Source organism: Caretta caretta, chromosome 12 (genome assembly GCF_965140235.1).
Source record: "Caretta caretta isolate rCarCar2 chromosome 12, rCarCar1.hap1, whole genome shotgun sequence".
Lineage (NCBI taxonomy): Eukaryota > Metazoa > Chordata > Testudines > Cheloniidae > Caretta > Caretta caretta.
In genome coordinates this window covers 25,469,322-25,495,444 of record NC_134217.1, presented here as the reverse complement: position 1 = coordinate 25,495,444, position 26,123 = coordinate 25,469,322, and the positions used below count along the sequence as shown (strand labels likewise).

Below are 26,123 nucleotides of genomic sequence, written 5' to 3'. Positions count from 1 at the left end.
TGTTTGTCTCTGTCTGAGGGGTTGGAGCAAATGCGGTTGTATCATAGAGCTTGGCCGTAGATGATGGATTGTGTGGTGTGGTCTGGGTGAAAGCTGGAGGCATGTAGGTAGCAATAGCGGTCAGTAGGTTTCTGGTATAGGGTGGTGTTTATGTGACCATCGCTTATTAGCACCGTAGTGTCCAGGAAGTGGATCTCTTGTGTGGACTGGTCCAGGCTGAGGTTGATGGTGGGATGGAAATTGTTGAAATCATGGTGGAATTCCTCAAGGGCTTCTTTTCCATGGGTCCAGATGATGAAGATGTCATCAATATAGCACAAGTAGAGTAGGGGCTTTAGGGGACGAGAGCTGAGGAAGCGTTGTTCTAAGTCAGCCATAAAAATGTTGGCATACTGTGGAGCCATGCGGGTACCCATAGCAGTGCCGCTGATTTGAAGGTATACATTGTCCCCAAATGTGAAATAGTTGTGGGTGAGGACAAAGTCACGAAGTTCAGCCACCAGGTTTGCCGTGACATTATCGGGGATAATGTTCCTGATGGCTTGTAGTCCATCTTTGTGTGGAATGTTGGTGTAGAGGGCTTCTACATCCATAGTGGCCAGGATGGTGTTTTCAGGAAGATCACCGATGGGTTGTAGTTTCCTCAGGAAGTCAGTGGTGTCTCGAAGATAGCTGGAAGTGCTGGTAGCATAGAGCCTGAGGAAGGAGTCTACATAGCCAGACAATCCTGCTGTCAGGGTGCCAATGCCTGAGATGATGTGGCATCCAGGATTTCCAGGTTTATGGATCTTGGGTAGCAGATAGAATACCCCAGGTCGGGGTTCCAGGGGTGTGTCTGTGCGGATTTGTTCTTGTGCTTTTTCAGGGAGTTTCTTGAGCAAATGCTGTAGTTGCTTTTGGTAACCCTCAGTGGGATCAGAGGGTAATGGCTTGTAGAAAATGGTGTTGGAGAGCTGCCTAGCAGCCTCTTGTTCATATTCCGATCTATTCATGATGATGACAGCACCTCCTTTGTCAGTCTTTCTGATTATGATGTCAGAGTTGTTTCTGAGGCTTTGGATGGCATTGTGTTCTGCACGGCTGAGGTTATGGGGCAACTGATGCTGCTTTTCCACAATTTCAGCCTGTGCATGTCGGTGGAAGCACTCTATGCAGAAGTCCAGTCTGTTGTTTCGACCTTCAGGAGGAGTCCACCTAGAATCCTTTTTTTTGTAGTGTTGGTAGGAAGGTCTCTGTGGATTAGTATGTTGTTCAGAGGTGTGTTGGAAATACTCCTTGAGTCGGAGATGTCGAAAATAGGATTCTAGGTCACCACAGAACTGTATCATGTTCGTGCGGGTGGAGGGGCAGAAGGAGAGGCCCCGAGATAGGACAGATTCTTCTGCTGGTCTAAGAGTATAGTTGGATAGATTAACAATATTGCTGGGTGGGTTAAGGACAGTGGCACTGTCCACGCTAGGGATATTTTTCAAAAATTTCCCACTGCTGTTAACAGCAGTCCAGCTGCAAAGGTGGCAGCAATGTTGGGAGCCCTACTGCAGGCAGAGATCCATCAGCGTTTTAAACACTGGATATTTTTATCTATTTAGAGCAGGTTTAGATGACACAGCGCTTAAAACACAAGTTTCAGGCAGTGTGTTCCCTGTACTTAGGCTCCCAACAATGTTAACACTGATGGAGCATAACTGGTGTTAACACTCATAAAGACGTTTTGAAAAAATGTCCCTAATAATACAGACCAGGACAGTGGGAGTTGCTGGGACAGAGTGATCTCTTTACACCAGGGCTACTTTGGTCCACCATCTGTATTTCAGTGGATTTCTCACACCTTCCAGGTTTCCTTGTTATGTAAACAGATTTACTATTTCTCAGTCCATGTGAGCTAGTGAGTTATATTCCAAGTGATAATTTAAATAGCAATAACTCACCAGGCCCAGCTGGTATATATCCAAGGGTTCTGAAGGAGATAAAGTATGAAGCAGCTGAGCTGTTACCAAAAATATGTACTCTCTCATTAAAAACAGCCACTGTTCCATAGGATTAGAGGTAGCACATATCTAAAAAAGGCTCTAGGGATTATCTGGGGGATTATAAACGAGTAAACCTTTCATCTATAGCTGGCAAATTGGTTGAAATTATAATTAAAAACAGAACAATACACTTGGAAGATCATGATATTATAGGATCTAGCCAACACACATTGTGCAAAGGAAAATCGTGTCTCACTAATCTCTTTAAATCCTTTAAATGTGTCAATAAAGTAGAGCATAACTGAGAAAGGGTTTACATAATTTATTTACACTTTCACAAGGCCTTTGACAAGGTCCCCCACAAGAGGCTTCATGAGGTGAAAGGCACAATATTGTCATGAAAGAAAAACTGACTATAAGACAGAAAGCAGAGTGGAATTAAATGGTACATTTTCATTATGGCCAAAGGTCAACTGCTGAGTGCCTCAAGATTCCATACCAGGTCCTGTGTTGTTTAATATATTTATTAATGATCTTGGAAGCAAGGTGAGTAGTGAAGTAGGAAAATTTGTAGAGGACCCAAAGTTATTTAGGTTATTCAGGACCAGAGAGGGCCGCAAGAAACTTCAAAAAGTCCTAAACAAACTAATCAAATAGGCAATATGATGGAAAATGAAATTCACTGTTGATAAATGCAAAATAATATGCATTTGAGGGGGAAAAATTAAACTACTCACACACCACTGAGGGTTCTAAATTAACTATTAATTTAAGAAAGGGACCTGGATGTCACTATAGACAGTACAGTGAAAAGACCTCTGCTCTCTCTATAGCTGTGGTCAGTAAAGCAACCAAGATGAATAAGGAATAGGATGGTGAATAATACTGAGAATGTTCTCATTCCTTTAGATAAATCAGTGATGCAGCCTCACCTGGAACACTGTGTGGAGTACTAGTCACTCCGTATGAAAAAGGATATTGCAGAACTGGAAGGGGTTCCGAGAAGGGTGAAAAGAATGGTCATGGACATGGAAAAGCCTCCAGTTAAAAGAGAGAAAAAATATTGGCATTGTTTACCTTAGATAAGAGACAAATAAGAGGAGCTATGATAAAAGTATATAAAATAATTAATGGTAGAAAGCAGACTGAGAACTTCTATTATTCCTGTTTCATAACATAAGAACCACAGAACATTTAATAAAATTAAACGGTAAAAAATTCAAAACCAGTAAAAGGAAACACTTTTTCAGACAACATGTAATTAAATTGTGGAACTCATTGTCACAGGAAATTGTTGAGGAGAAGAATTTAACAAGATTGAGAAAGGGACTGGACATTTATATGGAGCTCAAGAAAATCCAGGATTATCATAATTAATTATAAAAATTTTGTGGAAAGGATATTAAATCAGATGTCTCATGGCTTAAGCCAATCTCTAACTATTAGAGATCAGGGTGAATCCTAACGGGGTGTGTGTGTGTGTGCGTGGCATATTAACCAATATACGCATACTGCAGGGTTCTTAAACCTTCTTCTGAATCCTGGTGCTGGCCATGGTCAGAGACAGGTTACTAAGATATTGGACTATTTGGACACTGGTCTGGTTCAGCATGACAATTCCTATGTTCTTATTTTAGGTCCACAGTGTGTGGAATGTCTACTGAGAGTCACATTCTGCAAAGGCAGCTCTTTTTAGTGATTCTGAACCCACGAAGTATATGTTCAGCATATCTGTACAAGGAAACATATCAATATCCAATAGTGGTTTCCTTATTATTTATCATTTACTGTGTTTGTGATGGCTGGTAAATTTATTTATTGAAAAATATACATAGTGTCACCGCTGCATGAAACAGTTATGCAATTTTGCTTCCAGATCCACATCTCTTCACTGATACATAGCTCCTCACGAAGGAATAATAAATACTACGACTAATAATCATAAAAGTTAGATTTGTGCAGTGTTTTCTAGTGGCTGTGGAGGCTCCAAAATATTGTTTTGCTCTGCCATTGACTCACTTTGCCCTGGATCACCCTCTCCTATGCAAAAATTATCTTCCTCCTTCTTTTAATCACAGTTTTGCTAATGGTACCAGGTCAAAGATTTTCCATAAATAAAGGTCATTATTATTAGTTATCCATTATCACCCTTCTGCTACCAGATTCACATCTCCTATCTTAGGGACAAATTCACCCCTGGTTAATTCCCCTATAGTCAATAGCATTTCATCCGAGAGGAATTTAGCCTGCTGTTTTCCTGTGTTTTCCAGTATCTTGAATCAAATACAGCAAAAAGCCAGGGTTTTCTTTGGGAATAACAAGCTGAAAACCTCGAATGTTCAACAGCATCTGCTACAACAGAAATCACAGGTTCAAATGCTGGTCATGAACACATACTCAGATGGTACTGAATTACTTCAGATTTAGATTTCTGCCTCCAGGCTAGACTCTCCTGGTCCTGGCAATTGTGCCATAAACATTAATGTTTGAACACAAATGAACATTTAAACAATCATTGACTTCAATGGGATCAGAATTAGGCTTCATGTATTCCTTCTTCTGAAGCAGCAGATGGCACTAGAGAGCAGTGCAACTTTGCTCTCTACTTCTCATTTAGTACCTGTTCTAAGTTGTGTCCTTTCCCCGAAAGATAATACAAGTTGTTCTTTCTCAGACATAGGGATTCCTCAGTGAAAAAGCAACAGGAACTCTGAATATATATTTTTACTGTTTACTGTGGGAAGCTAACATTATTATAAAAGGATATGCCTGATTTGGTTGTATCAAAATTGGTAGATATAGTTTATTGGAAGCATATTTAAAAATTATATAAAAACATTAACTAATCAATTCTCACAACATCTGAGTGTGTTTTCTTCCCCACTTTGAAAATTAGGGAAGTTGAAGCACAGAAGTTGAAGTCAGGTTCTACTCTGAAAAGTGACTCTGGAAAAATAGCATTGTGAATTTCTGTCTTTATTATTGCCCTTCTCTGGCTTTCAGATCAAATTTTCTCATTTTACAAATACTCAGAGAGATTTTTCGAACGCAATTCCTAGGCATACATATTTAAAGTGGGATCTTAACATCGGGCTGTGCTCTTTCTGACTTCATATGACAGGTAATGGAGTTTCTGAAATCAGAACTAAGTTAACAATTTTGTTGATGATGCCCAAGTCAGAAAAAAAGCTCTCTCTCTTGTCTGTCTCCGCATTGGCTCTGCCATGCTAACAAAACTAAATAGTGGTAAAAAACTATTCATCCAAAAAGTAGGTAGACATGCTATTTTGTGTACATACGAAGCAGATCCTTCTAGTAAAGTTTTATTTTCCAATTTTTTCCTGACCATACCCACACTTTGGGTGACTTTCTAAGGCCACAGAGGGAATTATTGTCTCTGTATGTCTTATGTAACATTGAGCCAAAGGGCTGTTATTTAATTTTGTAAGGTGGCTAATATGCCTGCTGTCTATGGAACAATAACTACTTTTCCTAAGAGGTTTTCATTATACTTATTCTGAGAATATATTTACATTATAGAGAGTAAAGGTCCTGAAAGTAATTCTTTTTGAGAAAATGCTAAACTTTTCCTGAAAAATGTCCTTTTTACAAATTAAATAATTTTAATATAAATGTGTAATTGAGAGTTGTTTTGGTCCATAGCAAAAATACATTTTTTACATAATTAGGAACTGCTCCTGCTACTATTAAGTTAATAATAATATAGCTGTTCACCTCAATGGGGTCAGGACCAGGTCCTCAGTATATATTCTTCAAAATATGCTTGCTTCTTTGAAAAATATTTGCTTCTTTCCAATATTAGCATTGAGTAATACACACATTTGGGGAATTAGGGCTTTCTCTAGAGCAAATGGGAAGTGACTGCCATTGATGATATTTTGCTTATTTGCACATTATTAATAACTCTATGATTTTTTTATTATTAGGGACCCTTACTGGGGGAGCAATGGCAGCTAGGCAGCAACATTCATGTGTGGCAATGTTTGGTATCTGAATCACTGGAGTTAAAAGTTTTAACACTTACGTTTTGCAGTGCTGCTGTTCTAGGGTGACCACATAGCAACTGTGAAAAAACGGGACAGGGGATGGGGGGTAACAGGCACCTATATAAGAAAAAGTTCCCAAAACCAGGACTGTCCCTATAAAAACAGGACACCCTATGCTGTTCCCACTGCCAGTCTTCTTCCTCCTCTCTCAGTGGGGCTGCTACTGGGTTTATACCAGACATGACTGGAGTAGCAATGGTGTGCCAATTTGTGTCTGCTACCCAGGGGCCTAAAAATAAAAGTCAATTGGATAATGCTATTTGGTGTACTGCAGCACATACCCTAGTAATGTAAACCAGTCTGTCAGCAAAGATAAACAGTTGTTCAGCAATATGCTAAAGTAATCTCTCAGTCTTAATAAATAGAAACAAACACTTTAATATTCATTTATAAACAGGATTTCGTAAGATTATTATTTGCTATCATTGCAATTTAATGAAATTGTGTCGGTGAAAGATAGGTATCCTATCAAAAATTTTTAAAAAGAATTATTACTACTAGTGTTAAAAACCCTCTCAGGAACTGTACATTCAAATGTACTACAGCTGGTCTCAGTTTCAAAGTATTTGCCCTGTAATTTATACTTCTATTTTAGAAGAAGAAGAAATAGGATAACACCATTAACCTGATTTTTTAAAAATTAAATGTAGATGCCAAAAGACGGCCTCTCACTTCTCTGCCAAGATCTATCCTCATAGTCTCTCTATAAATCTCACTTTTTTTTTTAAATCAATCTTTTTGCTCTCTACGCAGACATTGTTCCCTCTCCATATTCTGTGTGAACTCTCTGCCCGTATTTTTTATTTGCCTGTCTGCGTATCACAGTTCTTTGAGTTTGAAAAGGACTGTGAACATGTGTGGTAATACAGGAATGATTATAACGCAAATAATTGCAGGCCCTTAAATTGCAGGTACAATTTTGCAATCCATCCTGAAAGGTGCTGAATAATTCTTTCAACCTGTAAGCACTCTGACATTTTCAACTATTTGCTGGATTAGAGGCCAGACTGAAAGCATTTGAAAATGTGATCCTTAATTAATAAACTGTGGACCCAATCCTGCTCCCATTGAAGTGAATCACAAAATCCCCATGACCTCTAACGGGAATAGGATCAGACATATTATGGAGCTATACTAGATGCTCCACATTTATGTCAGCAGATGAAGTTCTGTTATACAATCCTGCAATGAGATCTGGGCAGAATCTGCTTGCAGGATTGGGGACATACCTTTCAAAAATAATTTGATAAAAGGACAAATTAGGGTATTAACGAGCTTTAGATCTACTCCATTGTTGTTTCTGTATTTGTATCTGTGAATCCTGGAATTAGATATGTATTTCTTATACACTGGATGTATGTGCATTCTGTCCAGATTTCTGCCCTTATATTTGAAAAATGTAGGAAGGATTAAATTCAGTTGGCTATATGCTCACTGTTTATATGCTCATGGAAAACCAACTACAGTATCTAATATTGTCAAGATATGTATCCACATATTAATTTCACTTAATCCTAATTTTGTACCATGCAGCATTGCCAGTCCCAAGTGTTCAAAAATCATGAGACATGGCCCTAAAAAAATTATAGGTTGGGTTGAAATGCTCACATAATCCCATGATTCCAGGAGCTGTAGCCTTCAGAAAACACCAGATAGTGGTGGAATCTCCATCCTTAGAGGTTTTTAAGGCCTGGCTTGAAAAGCCCTGGCTGGGATGATTTAGTTGGGGTTGGTCCTGCTTTGAGCAGGGGGTTGGACTAGATGACCTCCTGAGGTCTCTTCCAACCCTAAGCTTCTATGATTCTATGACAAGACTTGCAATCAGATTGCCAGAATTGAAAACACTGGATCCTGTCAATATTACTTCCCCAGTATAGAGAAAAACACAACCCCTTTAGTGCCAAATGTGCATGGCAGAAAGCACACTCCAACCAAAACCTATAGAGGGGCCACTCTGCAACAGAAGGCATGGGTTCACTGTTGGTGGGCACAGGTCCTGTGTTCTTGGCAATGGCAAATCATATCCTCTCACAACTGCACCGCTCATTCACTGTCCAGCAGCAATAATCTGCACAGTCAGGGACAATGTGTGCTTCTGGTTTGAAAGCTGGGGCATATTAACAGTGCTTTTGTATTGCTCATGAGTGTTCATTAGGTGCTGTTTCCACATCAGGATAGAATGGTTTCTAAGGCTGTTTTCTACAAAAAATGTCTGCATTTCCATTCTGTCTCCCCAGCTCAGGATATTGTTGCTGATGGCTAGACCTGTAGATATTACTGTTCATTCACCATCTTCCTCCCTGTAAAGCATTTAGTACAGTGGAAAACAAAAACAAATGTGACAAAGTGTGTGCACTTTAATCATTCAAATCCTTGTAACAACCTATAGTTCAAGCATCTCTTATGGTATTTGTGGAAAAACAGTCAAGATGGCAAAATACAAATATATTGAAACATATCGAGGTCATCTTTGAACTGGATACAAAATTGGCTGCAACAAATACTAATGGAATATCAAAGAAATTTCTCATGAGACATTTCATATAATCTTTACCTCATATTGAGTTAGTACATATTAATCATGCAGAAAGTGAACCTTACTGTGATAGAGTCACAAAAGGATCCTTTATTAATTAGTAAGCCTTTTCTAATGTTCACTCTGATTAGGCATTTCAACTTATTTTTTCTCCCTGGTTTATAATAAAATGATGAAGTCTGTGAACTGCAGTACAATGTCTGTATTCTGAAAATGTTCTCTTGCTAAAAAGGAAGGTGAATGGGTGTAGATTCCCTCTATACATGATAATCCCTTCTGCATGTTATTACTCCCTTTTTAGGATCCCTACCATTGTTCTGTTCTCTTTCTGCTGTAACTGCAAAGGTCCCTAAGATGCATACAATTGGTTGATAGTAGAATGCTTATTTAAATAATCTAAATGAGGGCCCATCTGGTATGTGTCTCTCTCTTATTCAAATTCCAAAAGAAACTGGATATATGGAAGTTCTGATAGTAGAAAAGAGCTGAATGAGTATATAATGGACTATTTATTATTTGTTATTCTTACTATCTTCATACATCTTTTGGTTGCTTTCACTACATGCAGCTAAAGAATCCTAGGTATGTGTATTTGTACTGCAATATCTGATAAGTTAGTGTAAAGTTCATAAAAATTGAGGGACAGGTACAGTCTGACCACACCTTTAAAATTCAGTAACCTGGGAGTAAAGTGCAGCAGCTATTTAACTATGGACAGCAAAAATAATAAACCATTCTTACCCTCCAAACCTCTCATTTTAGGAGAATTTAATATGTGGTCAATTGCTACAACTCTAAAGGGAGATGCAAGACTATTCAATGAAGGAAGGTGAGGCAGGACTTCCGACTCATTGTTCCCCTGCTGGTAGACAGGCCAGGTATGTCTCATCAGGCATGATTCTCCTTTCACTTACAATGGTCATGCACCGGTGTAACTCCAGTGAGTTTGATTCATTGTGGCTGTATACCATTGGTCGTCATTTCAGCTCAGGAGTTGAGGTAGGAGATGTAGTGAAAACACTTAGAAACAGCCATTTCAGGAGAAAGCTTAGGTTGTGGTTTATGTTTAATTATTCTTGAGAGAATGTCTTCCTGTATGTTTGTGCAGTGTTTAGCACAATAGGTACCCAATCCAGACTAGAGCCTTTGGGCACTACTGTAATAAAAGAAATTTATATTAATAAAGGCAACTTCAGAAAGGAGGTGTGTATGAACTAAGTTGTGTCAACAACACTTTCCTGTACATCAAAGAATTGTGCAAGGCTTCAACTGTGCAACATCCATTGACATTAATGAGAGTTTTTCCAGCTAGAACTCGGCACAATTATTTTAATGATATCACATTCTCCGTTTCTAAACTATCCTTTATTTGGCAGCTTTTCATAACAGAAAATATCCATTGTAGGCCAAAGGTGATAAAATTAACACTATGGCTGTTCAAGTTAAGTTGTTTTTGCTACAGTACCCTCACCAGAACCAACACAACGTAGCAGTTTTCAGTCCCCCATGCTGTAGTAACCATTGCACAGAAACTCTTTAAAGCAATCTTAGTGGTAGCATTACCAGACCATTTCCTTAATATTAAGTATCATTTCTTTAAAAAAACAAAACAAAACATTTTCCTCACGATTTACAGCTCATATATTAACATGTATCTTGAGTATAAATGATTAAAACTGCCTTATATGTCCAATCCAAGATGCATTCGGATTGGGGCCAAATCCTGTTAATCATATTCATGTGAATAGTCTCACTGGGATTAGTCATATGAGGAAATGGAGTAGGATTTGGCAGTTAGTGAAAACACATTTTGGAAACAAATCCAATAGGTAGTTTATACTAATGCTTGTTTAAACCTCTCTGTCAGCAGAATGAACTCTATGGTCTGTTCTACTCTTCCTTAAGTGGTGTTTTAGTACTAGTATTTTTTGAGACATGAATATTTAACATAATAATAGGATAGGTCAGTTATTGAGAGTTAAGATTTGTTCCCACTCGGAACCTTATACGAGTGTGTTCTGCATTACTACACTCACATTTCTAAATACGGAAAACATCTTATATCTGTCTAACCCTCATTCACACATGGAGTGCATATCTGTTTTTATGGAAGCCTTCGAGGCACCAGTCCTACAAGGTGCCATCCATTGCCAACTACAATTCAACTTTGTACCTCACAGGATCAGGTCCCAAATGTCTCCATATTTCCTCCATGTTTTGTACAACTCTAAGCCCATTGCTTGTACCTAATAAATTAATAATAAATGCATAATAATTTGTTAGTCATCAGGATAAATTATTAAAATACATGGACTTCTCCAATATTTCAACTACTTTGCGAACTGCTTTGCCAGCATCCTGGTTGCAAACTGCATTTTTGTGGTTTTGCAGGCTAATTCCTTTTCATTAAAGTTTTAATGAAAACAAGCAGAATGAGATCCCAGACGTCTGAATCATCAGGCATTCAAAACAATTATACATGTGCTTATTTCCTGAAATAAAAATATCAAATTCAGATTACTATTGTGTGCGTGCAGTTGGGGTAATTCCATGTCTGTACCAGGTCTGGCTGGTGGGGGCAGGGAGGGGAGGTTTAGTTTACTTCAGAGTCCAGTCCTCCAATTCAGCACCAGTACTTGGAGGCAGTTGTCTCAGGAAAACTTCTGACCAGATCTCTAATGATGTCTACTATTTAAAAACAAAACACTTTTTCTGCTTCATCTCTGGATTAAGGATGTTGACCTTAAAAATAACTGAAATTCTTCTGTGGTCTGTAAACAAAATGGATTGCAGGGAGTCATGCTTATATGTCATTCTTACTTGTTGGCCACCTTTTGAAAAGTTTATTTGCTGCCAGTCAAGTGAGAATTTTTGTTTTTAATAATATTGATGACATCAGGTCCAGATATGAGAAAAAGCAATGTGGGGAGCCTCAGTACATTAGATGGCAGGACATTTGGCAGATCCAATTCTCACTGAAGGCAATGGAAAGGCTCCCATTTACTTCAATGAGAATTTGATTGGACCTCACGAAAGTGAGAGAGATTTGTAATTATTTATTTTTACTATGGTGAGTATTTTAAGGTGACTTTTTCCAACTATAACCTGATTCTCATTTTTGTTTGTAGCCATGTAGCTAGTCATACGCATTCTTCCCAAAGTCTGACTGGCTGAGCAGAGGCAGGGGGAGAATTTAGCAAAGTGGCAGGCTGTGGGGGACAAATAATTAATTTCTTGTCATTTGGTGGTGTTTATAAAGGAAATGGGCAGGAGGCCAGTGCTCATTTGAGCCTCAGATTGGACACAATGGTCAGTCTGTGCAGTTAAGTGCGGGTCAGCAGCTTTTTGTCAGACAGAAAATAACTAGATTTCACGTGTATGAAATGGGATTTTGATTGTGCAGGGCTCCAGGACAACAGGATTATTCCTACCCTGACAACTGGAATGAATGATTTGTGACATTTATTTTTAGAAGCCTTATTAGACTATGTGTATCCCAACGTTGTCAAATATCCACAGATGTCAAGAGCAGTCAGGCTACAATCCAGTAGAGGAATGTGGCCTCACAAAATTATAATGAATTGTACAAAATGCACAGTATATCCATTTCTAAAACTACCTTTTCGCTACAGTTCAGCCTCCAGTGCAAATATACAGTTAAAGTATCAATACTATACGGCTGCTGTTCATGTACTTCAATATGTTATAACAACAGGATTTATGTACATTTGACTTATAATCAAGGCTGGATTTAGTGGCAGGGGACCCAGGTGTCTGCCTGGGTGCTGGGCTTGGAGTCATGGGCCGTTTGTGACTCCTCTATTGGGGGAGGCTGCATGCGCCTCGATCATGGCCCCTCCCCAAGGCCTGTTTCTCCTCAGCCTCCTCCCCCCAAACCTCCGCCCACATTCTACCCATGGTCCCTCTTGGCCCCCTCCTAGGGTTGTCAACTTTCTAATCACACAAAACTAAACACCCCCGCCCCTCTCCAAGGTCGCGCCTCCTGCTTGCTCCATCCCACCTCACACCATCGCTTGCTCTTCCCCACCCTCACTCACTTTCACCGGGCTGGGGTGCAGGCTCTGAGGTGGGGCCGGGGATGAAGGGTTTGGAATGCAGGAGGGGGCTTCGGGCTAGGGCCGAGGGGTTTGGTGTGCGAGAGAGGATGTGGGCTCTGGGATGGGGCCAGAGATGAGGGGTTTGGGGTGTGGGAGAGGACTCCGGGCTGGGGCAGGGACTTGAGATGGGGGAGCAGTGCTCCGGCTAGGGGTGGGGCAAATTTATCATCTTATATGACAGAGATAAATCATACATGCATATCATGAATCAAAGTCGTGAAATGGGCTACAAATTCAATAAAAAATAAGGTATTCAAAAGTTTAACAAATGGGGTGAGGGAGGCACCAAAGACACTCTTCACTTGGGGCGCCATTTGGTCTAGGGCTAGCCCTGCTTACAATAATAGGCACCCTCAAAGGGGAAATCAATGTTGATACTATAGAATATTACTGATCTCCACTGTTTTCCAAAATTATCCTGAATTTCTCATACTTCCTTTTCCTACACATAACACCCCTGTCAGATAAAAAAAAATCCCTAGTAAATCAGCTTTTCCTTTACTGCATAAGACAACCTATTCTTTAGGAGTTTTATTACCAGCATTCATCCTCCTAATCTTATCCTAGACCTTGTTGATAGGAATATCCTTATTATTAACCTTACCACAGTAAGAGTGTGCCAATTCTGCCCTTTCTCGGAGGTGATGATTTCTTCCTTTTACAACCTATGAGATCAGAAGCACTCATAGTACATTTAATGGTATTAAAAGCTGGCTTCCTCTTGCTAAACAGCATTGTTACATTCTTTGTTCCACCAGTGCACAGATTTCCTTCCCTTCCTATTCAATGGAGCTTTTGGAAAGTACTTCTCAGATATATTAATACACAACAGGAAACACAACAATTAATACACATAGGAAATGAATAGATGTAATTAAACACAGCCATTGTATGCAGATTTCATCATTCTAATCAATAGCTGATCTTATTACCACCATCCCAAAATTAAGAAAAAGTAAACATTACACTGGTAATTTACAAAACATGAATAAGGATATTCAGTTACACATACAGGGAAATTATTGAACTGGAACTTGCAAGCCAAACTAGAACTGTCAAAACAAATGTCTAGATACATGGCCAGCACATTATGTATATTCTCCTTAGTTTCTCAAGTATATTACACTTTATTATACATTAGGTAGTATGGACTTTAGTCAGACTGAACTGAACCAAATTAGCATAATCCAACATATACTGATCACATCTAAAAAGGTGTTAATGGTTTTGTTGTTGTTGTTCCATTAATGTAATTGGGTTCACAGATTTTGGCTCCAGAGCCAGAATTTTACTATCAACCTCCTGGACTTTGACACTTTCATTTATAACCTTCAACAATTCTAAAATTCAGATGTCTCACCTTTAGATACAGACTCACATGTTGAAATTATTAGCTTTGTAAGAGTTGCATAGGGATATGTAAGGATATATTGGAAAGCAAAATCAACATGATCATTTTAGGCCTTGATTCTGCCATATTTACTGATGTTAGTTAGCACTTTTTTCTGTTTTATAGGACCACTGACTTCAATAGGATTATTTGTGTACCAAGATATCAGTCAGTGTGAATAAATAGGGCATAACCAGGCCCAGTGTGATCATTAAGGCTTTTATCTTGCAAACACTTAAACGTGTGCATAACTTTACATATGACTAGTCCTATTGAAGTTCTAAAGTACTGGAAGGATCAAGATCTAAATCATCTTAACATACAAGAAGCAAAAAAGCAGAGGCAAAAAAACCCAGAAACGTTATCTGTTACTCAATCCTGTAAAGTTATACCAAACTTCATAGCAATATATCCAATGAGTTATATACCAACACATTTTTTTATTTTTCATCCGGTATTGCTTGTCCTTGTCAGTAAGGGGCCCTTCTTTCTACCCCTTCTTTCTCACTCTTGTATTTTTAATGTTTTATTACAGCAGGGCTTAAAAAATATTTACCTGACACCTACTATTCAAAGGACAAAGCCAACTAGTCAGGGTGAAAAACAACACTGCCATGCCCCCTAAACCCACAACCCCATGCAATATAAAGGAATACAAGTCTTCGTATTCTCAACAGTAAGACTGTCAATCACCTCTGTATTTAATACATTCTGAAAATGTATTTGATGCCCTTGCTCCATGGCTTTACAATAGCTTCTATCCCTTTCTGGCTTCACTCCACTTTTTCTTTCTAACATGGGTATTGTGTATCTTTTCCTGCATTGCTTCAACTATCTTTTCCTTCTTCTCATTCTCACTCTGTTTAGTCCTCTTTCTTTTCTTCTATTGTGTTCTCTATCTTCTTCTTCATAGTGTCGGTCTCTCCTTCCTTCCCAACACAAAAATCTCTCAAACCCCAGCTTCTCTTTTCTAACTCACTCCTCAATCTCCCCCTCTCTCTACCAATCCGTACCAACCTTTTGGTTTAAACAAAGTAGCAGCCTCACTGTTCCACCCTCCAGTAGAAGGAACAATATCACAACTGCCCACCCTGGTGAAGTAGCCAGCTGTGCTCCAGCCATCTCTTCCCTGGTCGCATCTGGCCCACTTGAAAATTGAACTTGAAAATTTCCCCAGAGACCTACTAGTTGGAAGACTAAATTTACTAGCAAGAGGTAGGTATGGAACATTGTGAAAAGGGCACAGCAAGGTCTAAGGGCAACATGCTCATTAGAAGCCCAGTCCTTCAGCCTCCATCAATTGTTGAGAAGCCAATGGCTCCAGGGATTTCTACCAGGCTTCCCATGGGTTCTGATTAGCAGCAGAAACTGATGTAAATTCTTGTTAATTTCATTCTGTTACTATCTTCTCCAAAACATTTATTTGAGGGTTTGTTCTGAGCTAATGAAAGCCCATCAGACTTTTAGGCCCTTCCATCAAAGCATTTGGCTCTCCCTAGGCTAACAGTTCTTAAACTACTCTACTAGGACTACATACATGCTACTTTTTAACCCAACCTCCACCTGCCTATTCTGTGACTGCATTACACTTCTGTTCACTTTTCAAATTAATACCTCATATCATTAAAAAAAATTAAAAGAAATACACTTTACTCCTCCCCCTTCATTAAGCCTATTTTCCCTCACAGAGTATTCCTGGATTTGAAAATTCATTACTATCTGCAACCAAGTTTCCTGTACAGACTTGAAATTTACATCAATATTCAAATTGTGTGTTAATAAATTTGTTTAAACTCCTGCCCTGAAGACACCACACTTCAAACATTTCCTGAAGAGTGCATAAATCCACTAGTAAATACTCTGAAACCACTCATGATGTAACAGCCGTGTTAGTCTGTATTCGCAAAAAGAAAAGGAGTACTTGTGGCACCTTAGAGACTAACCAATTTATTTGAGCATAAGCTTTTGTGAGCTACGGCTCACTTCATCGGATGCAATGATGAAGCGAGCCGTAGCTCACGAAAGCTTATGCTTAAATAAATTGGTTAGTCGCTAAGGTGCCACAAGTACTCCTTTTCTTTTTTACATCATGAGTGACTGGTGAGAAAGCACATTGCAGCTATGCTGCACTGAAAGTTCTCTAATTCCAGTCTAATGTCATTTAACAATGACGTTGAATTTTATCATGTTCTTTTAGTCAGGCTTTAAAAAAAATTGTGGACAGGAATAGTTAAAAACCTCCATCATAAAAAATAATAATAATTGCTGCACTACAGAAGGAAACGCATCCAACTTAATAATTACATATCAAAGCAGCAAATCTCATTAGTGGATTATGCAGCTACAACATATTCACTAATTTCTTTCCCTCCTCCCCTACTATATTGAGTTTTAACAACCTAAACTTCCCAGCATCACAACACACACCCCTCCCCACATCACCTGTTTCTCTTAAATTGCCTTTGAAGTTCATTTCTCGAATTCATTCTTCTCCTGGCACATCACTGCAGCATCCATCCTGTCCTCTGGACACTTGAGTGCACTACTCTAAGGCCTGGACGCTTCAGGGGGCTCTGCATGGGGTGCTTGCCTGGGTGCACTCTCTGGTCAGCCTGCTCCCATAGTGCCCTCTCCTGAGGAGACGGAAAGAGCTAGGGAGAGGCAGGGGCAGCGAGAAAGAGGGGGAAGAGATGGCGGAAAGGAGAAAGGTTGGGGGACAGATAGGAGAGGAGAGATGAAGCCGGACTCCCGCTCCCTAGCCTCTTTGCTTTCCCCTCTCCGCCCCATCCCGGCTCCTCATTCTTCCTCTCCTCCCATTAGCCCCATCTCCGCTCTCTGCCCGCTTGCTCCTTCCCCACCTCCCCGGCCCGCCTTCCTCTTCCCCTCCCCACCCCTGTCACTCCCCGGCTCCTCCCGGCCCCGCTCTGCCTGGTCCCTCCCCCCAGCGCCCGGCTGAGGAGCCGCCGTTTCCGGAGTACACAGAGCGGGGCTGCTGGCCGTGCTGTGCCGTGAGGGGGTGACTGGCCGTGGCAGGCAGGTGAGCGAGCGGTATGCCCGTCCCCGGCCCGGCCCACGGGCTTAGCTGTCTGCTCCCCGCTCCCCCCTCCCGCAGCGGCGGCGGCTCCCGGGGGAGGCAGCAGCCCCGCGGCTCGGCAGGCGGGGGCCCTGGTGGGGCGGGGACCGGGGGGTGGCAGGGGCAGCATTAATATCCCCCCCCAGTCATGAGGGGCGAGCCCCTTAAGGGGGGAGTAATCGCCTGGGGGCTGGCGGGGAGCCCCCTGGCTGGGAAGGGGCGCTCATGCGGGGGCTGAGAGGAGCCTCTCTGGAGGGGCCGGGAGGGTTAGGGGAAGCCCCTCGGGAGGTAGCGTCGGGCAGTGGAAGCCCCCAGGGAGAGGCTGGAACGCCCCGGGGCCCCTGCGGGTTGAGCCCCGCCGTCAGAGGGTGGCCCCCGTGCAGGTGCAGGGAGGGAAGAGGGGGGACTGTGGAGCAGCGAAGGGGCTGGGGTGCTATATACATCCCCCCCGCTGACCTGCGTGTGAGAGTTTCGGGTGAAACCGGCAGAGACTGCGCCTGCGGGAATTCCAGGGCACCTTCCTGCTAAATAGTGACCCGGCCCTGAAATACTCTCTGTGAGAGAGTGAGTGAATGTGAGAGCTGCCGCTGCCAGGCTCTAGAGAGGCCTTCTCTAATCTCACTCCCTGGAGTCAGCCTCCCCGAGAGAGGGGAAAACATGATACAGACCCAGAACAATGTAGGCAGAGGATTCTTAGCTCATGCAGGCACCAGCCATGTATGGTTTTATAAACCATTTATCTCGAGCCTTGTACACGTAAAAAGGAGTGAAATTGTGACCACTCTGTTGACTGCAGTTTTAGTCTGTGTCTTACGTTATATTATTTTATATGGTATTAGCTGGTGCTGTTATGAGACTGTGTGACTGCTGCTGTCTTTAATCACAGAAAGGAGCTATGTCTCTTTTGAGCAGTAGAATTCTAAATACATGAATAACTCATTATGTGTAGCTAAAGCTTTTCTGAAATACCTATAACACGAATATCTCAGTATTGACTGTCATTGTAGCTTGCTAAACTTATATCAACTCGCATGAGTTTTATTGATGATTTAAGATTTTTGATCTAATGTATTAACGATGCCTTTTCAGTTTACCTCACTCAGATTCTGTCAGCTTGAGAAAGTCCTGCTCTGTGGTAGTTATATACTTTGAATGAAAAATTGATAATATATCCAGATATAAACGTAACATATAGTTGTTGGTTTAGATGTTGATACTCTTTCACAACCTAGTCACAAGTATGAACCAGCCCTTATTTTATTAGTAGTAGTAGTTATTTTATTTATTTTTTCTAGAGGAACTTTGCAGCTGTAGATGTTTGGATATTCTGGTCAAGGGTGTGGTATAAATGAATGGTCGACAGTTAAGGAACATGCTTTCCTGTGTATTTTCCGGTACTTCTGGTAAGGCCAGAAATACTGAGACATGAACCTTTCCTGTTGATATTTTGTTATTTCTGATTCAGAACTAGGAAGTGCACAGGCGTGAGGAAATTAGAAATAATGTATACCGGGTTAGCCAGAAGCTTTATTTGAGGTTCAGAAGTTTTGGTCAATTGTTAAGTAATCCCAATTAATGCCAAAATAACTGGTATAAGCTGTATTTTTAAAAAAATCTAAATTTACACGCTGAAACCATTTGTTTGCTCACTGTACCCTTGGGCTCATGCTCAAATAAATTGGTTAGTCTCTAAGGTGCCACAAGTACTCCTTTTCTTTTTGCAATTTATTTGAGCATAAGCTTTCATGAGCTACAGCACGAAAGCTTATGCTCAAATAAATTGGTTAGTCTCTAAGGTGCCACAAGTACTCCTTTTCTTTTTGCGAATACAGACTGACACGGCTGTTACTCTGAAACCGCTCAAATAAATTGGTTAGTCTCTAAGGTACTCCTTTTCTTTTTGCAATTTATTTGAGCATAAGCTTTCATGAGCTCACGAAAGCTCATGCTCAAATAAATTGGTTAGTCTCTAAGGTGCCACAAGTACTCCTTTTCTTTTTGCGAATACAGACTGACACGGCTGTTACTCTGAAACCGCTCAAATAAATTGGTTAGTCTCTAAGGTGCCACAAGTACTCCTTTTCTTTTTGCAAATACAGACTAACACGGCTGCTACTCTGAAACCAATATTTATATTCCAATTGATTTATTTTATAATTATATGGTAAAAATGAGAAAGTAAGCAATTTTTCAGTAATAGTGTGCTGTGATACCTCTTGTATTTTTATGTCTGATTTTGTAAGCAAGCAGTTTTTAAATGAGATGAAACTAGGGGATACGCAAGACAAATCAGACTCCTGGAAAGGGTACAGTTGTCTGGAAAGGTTGAGAGCCACTGCCTTATGCCATATTCTTCTAATTTTCCTTATCCTTTTCTCTTCTGGTGTCACTACACTCCAGCCCTCTTTTCTTTCACTTTTCCCTCAACGTCCATCATTCTTAAACACCTTTTCTTCCTTCCCACTCAATGCATCTCTATAATTATCAATCTTCTTCTTTTGCAAAACTAAGGGAAACACATTTTCGTGTCCTGTAAGGTAGATGCATGTGTACACTTCCCTTTATGGGTTGTAGTGATTGCATCTTTCTGTAGTGTCTCTTGTCTCTGATAAAATATGATGTCCATGGAAAAAATATGATCACTGTAGTTGCTCATGTGGGGAAATTGCCACCCTAAAGCAATGTGGCAGAAGACTTGAAAGTACATTTTTCATGGTGGTTCTTGGTGCAGTGGGGGAGGGTATAATCATGGCACCCAGAATACTGTTAGTGACAGCAGATTAGGGGATGATAGTGTGCTTTCCTGTTCCTAAGACCTACGCCTTATCATTACTGATACTATCTCACATATATAAAGCTCCTTTTATTCCAAAGGGTCTCTAAGTACTTAACACACTATACGCTCAGATAAATTAATGCACCACTGAAATGCAGATCTCAGATGAAATGTGGAACTCTTTAACAGTGCACAACAATACTACATGACAGTTTAGAACAGGAAGTGGAGAGTATCTTCTTATTATAACTGCAGGGGTAATTGTAGGTAAGTAGAATGTTATTACTAGAGTTGGATGTTAGCCAGGACCCTACCCTAGCTTTTATAAAGAGTGCCAGGAGATCATTAATAACTACACAGGGGGTCAGGACTTTGGTTTTATGTCTCATCTGAAAGATGACTTTTACAGCAGCATGTATAACTTCATTACAAAACAACATGCTGGGGCTGGTTCAGAGGGCAACTGACCTTATTAGACTTTACAAAATCTAGCGTGTGATAACATCAGATCTTACAGAACAAGATGGTATGTCTAGACTGCAGACAGTGCTGTTTAAACTCAAAAACTCTGCTTAGTATGATAACTTTATAGCCATTGTACAGTTTGCCAGATGGAGTTGTTCTCCAGGTTCACAAGAAGTTACCAATTGCCTTCTTTTATTGGTCCTTTGTTTTTTAATCTTCTGTTGTTTGTATACTTTCGGATAATTTCATGATTGGATGAGTATAGAAATGCATTTTAGTAGGCTTATGTTATAAGAGGCTCTTTACCAATTGCCCTATTTTTCTAAAGGGACTAGTGGAAAAAATATGTGCACAATGCTTCTGTCCACAAATGCCAAATTGATGTTTGAATCACTATTGAGAGGTGCTAGTCTCTCTTTCTGGAGAGTTCTTTTTGACCACCCGCTCTGACTTTGCCAAAACTGAACCAATCCATCTGAAACTTCCACATGCAACTTATCAGACTTGAATTTTTCTGTGAAATTTGAAGCAAATTGGACAAGGTGTCTTGGTGTTTAAAAATGAGGTATTTTCACTTCTTGGGAACATTTTCAAACAGTGTTTTTTATTGTCATATGTAAGAAATGGCTTGTCTTAGATATCAGTTTTGTTTTATTCTTTTGTCTTCAATAAGAACTGATGCTTTGAGAAGTCTAAGAAAATTTGCAGTGAATATCCTATTAAGTGCAGTTGTTTCAAGGTTATAAAACCTTGCACAATGCAAGTTGTGGGCTTCCAAAGTCCTGGATTGGAACAGCCTTACGATAGGAAAAGGGGAGAGGAGGAGGAGGAGAATGAGAATGGAAACAGGAGATATCTAGGGAGTGGGTGTTCAAAAGTGAAAGAATGGAAGGAGAAGGCCATAAAGAAGCACAAGGGCTAATATGTGTATTGCTGAAGAACTGCTAAAATCTGTATATAGGAATAAAAGATTAGTATCTGTGTATATGGGGTGGGAGGAACAGGCCTAGTGTAGGACTTCTAACACTCTAAACAAGATGTGTTATGCAGTAGGAAAGAGATTTTCAAACTGTGGTACACAGGCTGCAATCAGGTGGCACATGGGATGGCTATCATAAGCGTCTATTAAACTGCACTGATTAAAACAACAAAGATGGTGTAGTCAGTATGTTTGAGTTTTAAATTAAATTCTCTACAGGTTTGTATGCTGCACTCATGACTATATTATCTGATTGCCATCCAGTATTGCATTAAGTGATGTGAGTAACATCTGTCACATGTTTTTAATCCCTCATCCTCTCCCCAAAGGGAAAAGTGTGTGCGTTGTCTTGTTTTGGTAGGATGTTCTTTGTTTGGGTTTTTTTTTTTTAAATCAGACTTTTAAAAATATTGGATTTAAAATATTGGTCATCATCAGGGTGGGATGGAATCTCGTAGCTAATATGAGATGATAGCTCACAGATCCTGCTATATGAGAGCTTAATATCGGTGAGGAATCCCGTAATACATCTAATTACAGACTGAATGGAGCAGTTGTGGATGTGTACCTTCAGCTAAATGAGAGGTGAGGAATACGGGGGCTTATGTTTGGAGAAGGAGAAATAAAAAATCTGCCCTTGCTAAGGGAAGTCCACAAAAGGGAACATAGCATTTGTGGAAAATATCTTTTTGCCTAATATTGTATTTATTTAAAAATGTGTTTGAATAGTTCTTTGAATCCCTTGGGTGATCTTAAAATGTTTACTTTCACCTTTTTCCTGTAAGCTTAGGGTATGCCCATTCATACTAATAATACTTTACATAATAGCAAAAATGTACAAGGACACTTTTTAAGATGACTCATTGGAAAGATGTGCTAAAATGTACTCTTAAATTGTCACCTTTTCTTGTCTTTCTAATTACTTTTTAAAACTAAATCCCTCTGAAATTAGTGGTAAGTATTTTAATGTTAGCTAAATCTTAGCAAAATTTTTATTGTCTTGGAATATGGACATAATCCTCCCCTGCCATCTTTTGTTTCTTGTTTTTTCCCTTGCTTGTTGGATTTTTCTGGTGGTTTTTGGATAAGTATAACTGTCATTCCCTAAGTTTTCCCCCTTTCCGTTGGTCACTTTTCACTGTGCTATTTGTTTGATTCTAATTTTCCTCCATTTTTGTAAACACATCTGGAGAATACAGATTACATGGAGAATTCAGATAATTGAGGACAAAAACAGGGTACCTTTGAATTTTTTTCCAGGTCTTGGCTATGTTGTTCTTTTCTGATGATATAGTGGAGTTTTTTAACTAAAACTTGTTTCACACATTAGCTTTTTTTTTTTTGGTAGTAGAATGTTGATCGAACTTCCAATTCCAGCACTGCAGTAATTACTTTTGCTTTGTAAATAAGGAGTGTGCTCAATGCCCACAACAGAGTGATACAGTGTGATTAGAGAACATTCCCTGGGGGTTGGTCGAATCTTACATATTTTGGTATAATGTGGAAATAGAAGAGCAGAATCCTGCTTTTGTTTAAATATTTTCCAAACATGTTATAGGGGAAGCTTGTCTTTCTCTTATCAAAATGATGTGCAGCTTTAATGTTCTGTTCTAACATGCTAAGTTTCAGGATGGACTTTTTAAAGGGAGTAATGGAATATTAAAGTTTTCATCTGATGGCCAAAAGGTAGGAGGAGGATAAAAAGATCCAATTGTGACCTTTTTCTTTTCAGTGAGGACCTCGCTACTATGATTCATGCTACAGTTACTTTAGAACTAAATTATTCCAGTGCACGGCATCTTGAATCTATTCTGAAACCAAAGCTGGCAGACAATTTGGTTCATGCTTGTTAAGTGGGGTATCTCACTGTGAGCATATTACACTGGTGCTGCCTGTGGTTTCTGGATGGTATCAAGCATTTCCCAAGACTTACTGGGATGAAGGCAAATTCCTCTGAAGCAGGCCCAGACCTGCAGTGTGTAAGATCAGATCAATGGCTCTGTGGAATTTTTCTTCTTGAGTTAGGCAAGCTCCTGCTCCATCAATACAGATTGTAGATCCTGCAGATGTGGTCTCAGAAAAGATATAGGCAGAGAGTAAAAAGACATGGAAGTATCCTCAGAGAGAAATAAGGCAAAACCCCTCTGTGTCCAGACCACATGTTCCTTGAAAACCTGTGGCTGAATCTCTGAGGTCTCTAATCCCCCTCATCTTCATGGTCCAAGAAGATGACTGAGTGTTTCATGGCTTCAGGATAAATTGTCTACTACCTATGACCAAAAATATATTGGTTGGTATTTATGATGAACCATTTGGACAAGCAGCAACTTTTGCTACTTTTTAAGTAGCCATAAGCTTATGTGAGCCATTTTGTTGCTTCTTTATAGGAAGTGGACCTTTGCAAACAGACAACATAGGCAAATTCCTTAACGTGGTACTGAAAGATTAATTTATCACTTTAAAAATATTGTGTGTCCCTTTAGGCAAAGATAAACCCCCCCCCCACTTATTTAATACATTCAGAGCAGTCCTTTCCCCAACTCTCCATGTTAACTAATATGTAAGACCTGCACACTATAGAGGTTGGTGTTATGCTGATTCTGTAAAAATCAATTTCTTTTTCAAGGAAGGAAATACTGTTATTACACTTAGTGTAAAAACCTAGATTATTTTCATATAAACAAGTACTTGTTGACTTTTTAAAATTTTTGGCGTAAAACCTCATAATGTGTACAGTTCTCTGCTACCTTAATTCAGTTCCTTGTAGACAACTAAAATCATCCTTATGAGTTATTCATTATTTTAGTCCTGTTTATTTAAACATTCCAGTCATTTCCAGGAGAACAGATTATAATGTCAAATTCAGCATTTTGACCTCATTTCAGGCCCAAAGTGGGGAATGACAGTAAAGAAAGAGTCAGTTGTTTAAAAACAAAACAAAACATTTGTTATTAGCAATTAGCAATTAATTAGCAAACTTGGTACAAAATTATGGAACATAATTTAAAAGTTCAAGTAGATTTGAATTTAGCATGTATCAATTTAGAAGCTCTTGCATGCTTGTTCTTCTAATTCATATTATCAATACTAAGTGCTGAAGAATGTTTTTTTTTTTTCGTATTTAATCTTCAGGGTGAAATAGCAATTTAGGAGTTTGGGGGCAGGAAATAATCTAGTGTGGTAATCTTTGGTCATAAACAGACATTATTTTTGTCCTTGTGGAAAGGTAGTACATTTGACCTGTGCTATTTTAAAATTATTCTATTGCTTGGTTTTGTGGTTAAAAAAGATTTAGGTCTGGTTAAGTGAAATCTATTGCTTTGCAGATGTTGCTGGATGTGAAATCTGTTTAAAACCACTAATGATACACATTTTGTTTTTGTATAGGAATGTCACATTTTTGTGGTGACAGATAGATATGATAGAGTAAATCTGTAGTCAACACACAAGATTTAGTGAGATGTTTTGGGGAAAAGACAGTGTATTTTTTCCTTTGAAGAATTTTTTTCCAATTCATTTTCTGGGATGGTTTATATTTTTATGATGATTGATTAAGCTATGCATGTAGTCAGTTAGATAAATTTTACTAGAATGTGATTCACCCTATAATTACGTATCCTCTGCACATCTCTTAGAGAGGTAACAGAGGCTTTCTTTACTCCACCCTCTTATCTCTCCATATCACAGTGACCATATTTTCAGCTGAGTGCTGGATGGGTTCCCTTCAGATTATAAGGGTGGTTATAAGGGTTTGAACAACATGAGGTGCTTCTGCCACCCCAGGAGTGCTCATTCTGAGCTCCTTCTGGCCTGATGTCGAAAGACTAGGGCTAGAAATCTCTTGGTGACTTCAGGTCAACTCTGAATGCCCTTCTGGAAGGTATGCTTTAGTCAAACATAAGTTACTTGGATCAATACACGGATAACTGTGTGAAATTTAATGGACTGCAACATACAGGTCCCTTCTGGCTTTGAAATCTATTGATTGGTTAAACAGAATTTGGATCTTGGAAATGGCAGTGCAGAAGTCAATTCCTTGGGGAGTGTGTCAGTCCTAGAGCTTGATTTTTATGGCAAGTTAACCCATTTTCAAATACTTTAAATAAAAAGAAAAGGAGTACTTGTGGCACCTTACAGAGCTGTAGCTCACGAAAGCTTATGCTCGAATAAATTTGTTAGTCTCTAAGGTGCCACAAGTACTCCTTTTCTTTTTGCAAATACAGACTAACATGGCTGTTACTCTGAAACTTTAAATAAAGTTATTCTAGTCCATTTCTGTGTATACATCTTTAAATTAGCATGTGGCAGTGCTGCTCCATTTGATTAAGTACAATACAAAGGTGTGAAATCTTGCCAGTTTTAAGTTTTTGTTGTTGACTTTGGTCACCACTTCAGCCTTTGGTATGCAAAAATGTGGAGTTCTCCATATAGTCCCCTCTGCCCACTCTCCTACTCATTTTTTTGGTTTAGAGTAGTGAGTTCTTATTTTGTGGGCAACTTGATGGCAGAGAGATCCTCTCATGGATCTGCCTTCCCTTATGTTTTGAAATCTTCTAATCTGTGTCTCACCAAAAAGCTCTTAATGAACTACAAGTTTGAGAACCACGGATATAGAGAGGGCCAATCTGTATGATGCTGGTATGACTAAGAGCGATGTTGCCACAGTTGTTTCATGTCAAAAGCCAAACTTTTTTTGTGTGTATGGGGGGAAAGTTGTATGCAATCTAGACTGAAAAACATAATCAATTA

General features: G+C 39.5%; 1 protein-coding gene and 1 long non-coding RNA gene across 4 annotated transcripts in view; one reads left to right on the top strand and one right to left on the bottom strand.

The window, feature by feature from the left end:
• Nucleotides 1–2,277: 2,277 nt before the first annotated feature.
• Nucleotides 2,278–17,683, bottom strand: LOC125620783 (uncharacterized). 2 transcript variants are annotated; one of them, XR_007352317.2, is made up of 3 exons: nt 17,611–17,683; nt 16,524–16,732; nt 2,278–9,729 (listed from the first exon to the last, which is right to left on the bottom strand). It is a non-coding gene; the product is annotated as an uncharacterized LOC125620783 (long non-coding RNA). The 2 variants fall into 2 exon arrangements; XR_012664584.1 differs by lacking the exon at nt 17,611–17,683 and having other exon boundaries at nt 16,524–16,933.
• The window catches only part of GARRE1 (granule associated Rac and RHOG effector 1), a 105,375-nt gene continuing 96,220 nt past the window's right edge, over nt 16,969–26,123 (top strand). The window contains exon 1 of one of the 2 annotated variants that reach the window (XM_048816922.2): nt 16,969–17,118. The gene's annotated coding sequence lies outside the window, so the exon portion shown is untranslated. The remainder of the gene's footprint in view (nt 17,119–26,123) is intronic. The other variant, XM_048816923.2, reaches the window with a different exon arrangement.